Consider the following 3,223-nt stretch of genomic DNA (forward strand, 5'->3'; position numbering starts at 1 on the left):
CAAGGTGCTCCATCATGCTGGTAAAGGCTTTGTTCGTCACCAAACTGTTCCTGGATGGTTGGGAGAAGTAGCTCTCGGAGGATGTGTTGGTACCATTCTTTATTCATGGCTGTGTTCTTAGGCAAAATTGTGAGTGAGTCCACTCCCTTGGCTGAGAAGCAACCCCACACATGAATGGTCTCAGGATCCTTTACTGTTGGCATGACACAGGACTGATGTTAGCGCTCACCTTGTCTTCTCCGGACAAGCTTTATTCCGGATGTCCCAAACAATCGGAAAGGGGATTCATCAGGGAAAATTACTTTACCCCAGTCCTCAGCAGTCCAATCCCTGTACCTTTTGCAGAATATCAGTCTGTCCCTGATGTTTTTCCTGGAGAGAAGTTTTGCTGTCCTTCTTGACACCAGGCCATCCTCCAAAAGTCTTCGCCTCACTGTGCGTGCAGATGCACTCACACCTGCTTGCTGCCATTCCTGAGCAAGCTCTATACAGGTGGTGCCCCGATCCCGCAGCTGAATCAACTTTAGGATATGGTCCTGGCGCTTGTTGAACTTTCTTGGGCGCCCTGAGGCCTTCTGCAGAAATGCAGTTGAAATGTTTTCTGGGGGGATTCAGTTAATTTGCATGGCAAAGAGGGACTTTGCAATTAATTGCAATTCATCTGATCACTCTTCATAACATTCTGGAGTATATGCAAATTGCCATCATACAAACTGAGGCAGCATACTTTGTGAAAATGTACATTTGTGTCATTCTCAAAACTTTTGGCCACGACTGTTGACATTGTTAATGTTGTAAATGACTATTGTAGCTGGAAACAGCTGATTTATTATTGAAAATCTACAAAGGCGAACAGAGGCCCATTATCAGTACCCGCAATAGTACTCGCAAAACAATAGTACCCGCAAAACACCAGTGTCATGACTTCCGCCGAAGTCGGCTCCTCTCCTTGTTCGGGCGGCGTTCGGCGGTCGACGTCACCGGCTTTCTAGCCATCGCCACTCCATTTTTCATGTATCCATTTGTTTTGTCTTGTTCCATGCACACGTGTTCCCCAATCAATCTACATGTATTTATTCCTCTGTTCCCCATCATGTCTTTGTGTCAGATTGTTTGTGTTACGTGTTTGTTGTTGACGCGCCAGACTGGTTTGTTTTTTCCGTGATATTTCACCAAGATGTTTATTGTTAAACATAATTCTTGTGAGTGTTTTGCGCGTTTTTGCACTTTTGCCTCAATAAAGTGTGCGCCTGTTCACAAATCTCTGCTCTCCAGCACCTGACTTCGCTACCAGTACGCACACACCTGACAACCAGTCTCAACATCAACATTAAGAGGCGACTCCGGGATGCTGGCCTTCTAGGCAGAGTTCCTCTGTCCAGTGTCTGTGTTCTTTTGCCCATCTTAATATTTTATTTTTATTGGCCAGTCTGAGATATGTCTTTTTCTTTGCAACTCTGCCTAGAAGGCCAGCATCCCAGAGTCGCCTCTTCACTGTTGACGTTGAGACTGGTGTTTTGCGGGTACTATTTAATGAAGCTGCCAGTTGAGGACTTGTGAAGCATCTGTTTCTTAAACTAGACACTCTAATGTACTTGTCCTGGGTCTGCAGCCCAGAGTCTTCAGTGGCGGTCTGCAGCCCAGAGTCTTCAGCGGCGACCTTTAGCCTACAGTCTTCAGCGGGCGGTGGGCGGTCCAAAGCTTCCGGCGATGATCCACGGTCAGGTTCCTCCGGACACACAGAAGCGGGGGGATCAGCGGGTGGTGGGGGTGCTACACCCCGAACCAGAGCAGCCGCCAAGTACAGATGCCCACCCGGACCCTCCCCTATAGGTTTAGGTTTGCGGTCCGGGACAATGACATTTCTAAGTGACCCAAAACTTTTGAACGGTAGTGTATGTAAATGTGATATTTCTGTATTTAAATTTGCAAACTTTTTAAAAACATGTTTTCACTTGGTCATTATAGGGTATTGTGTGTATATGGGCAAGGAAAAAATATATTGAATCCATTTTGAATTCAGTCTGTAACACAACAAAATGTGGAATAAGTCAAGGAATACTTCCTGAAGGCACTGTATGTAGAGCAGTAGGTATATTAGAGTGAGATATGTCAAGAATCCAGTATATAAATAAATATGCGGTGTGTATAAAGTGTAACTAAAATGCAATGTAGAGTGGTAGAAATATTAGAATGAACTATGTCGAGAATACAGTATGTAAAAACACAGCTGTCAGGAATCCCGCTTCCTGAGTCTGTTTTCTGCCTGAGCTGACTGTTTTTTTGTTTTGGAGTCTTTTGTCTGAGGTTCCTGAACGCACCCTGTCTGGTTGCCAGGCGACGAAGCTAGGCGGGAGAACTTTTGATTGCCCGCACCTGCATCTCATCAACCATCTGCACATCTGGTCCTGATCATCACCTCTTCATAAGCCCTGACCTGACATCCATTCCCTGCCGGATCGTTAGCAACGAACAGTATGTTGTGCCAGCGTATCAGCCTCATGTTTCCTGAGTGTGTTTTGTTATTCTGTACTTGTTGCCGGTGACTCACTCCCATTTACTCTGTCTACAGTCATTCTCCCGGAACATTCAACTCCCTTGCCTGGCCGTCAGTGGATTCAGTGACTTCATTGGATCAACCCATTCACTCTCATCAACTCACCTCCGCTGCCGTTCCGTCTCCTGGATTATTCAATTTACACATCAAGACTACCAATAAATACTCACCTTCATTTTACTCACCTTGTCCTGGTCTGCTTCTGGGTTCTGTCTTAGAGAATCGTGACAAAAGCAAAATTGATATAATTGCAGGAAATTAGCTTCTGGACCTGAGTCAGGAATATAAATTATAAATATGTATGTGAATGGTGTGTATGGGCAGTATGTGAATAGATAAAGGTGTGTATAGCAGTAGTTATACTGTACTTTTCCTCTGTACCTTAAATATTTGTGGGTTTCAATATTGTTAGCACAAACACACTGTCCTCGACTCCTCCCCCCCTTTCCATTCCTGCCTGTTTGTGGCAGTCTGCAGAGGGGAAAGGAGGCGGAAGAAGTGGAAGAAGTGCTCTGCTCCTGGACTAAACTCTTTTCACCTCTCCTTGCTTCTCCAGTGAGCTGTTGCTAAGATCTCCTTTTGATCTCTGCACCTGTTGCAACTCATCAGCCAGGTGAAGGGGATTATATCTCTCTCAGCCATTACTTTTTCATCTGTCGTTCCAGG

The sequence above is a fragment of the Salmo salar genome, chromosome 24, assembly GCF_965601325.2.
Source record: "Salmo salar chromosome 24, fSalSal1, whole genome shotgun sequence".
NCBI lineage: Eukaryota > Metazoa > Chordata > Actinopteri > Salmoniformes > Salmonidae > Salmo > Salmo salar.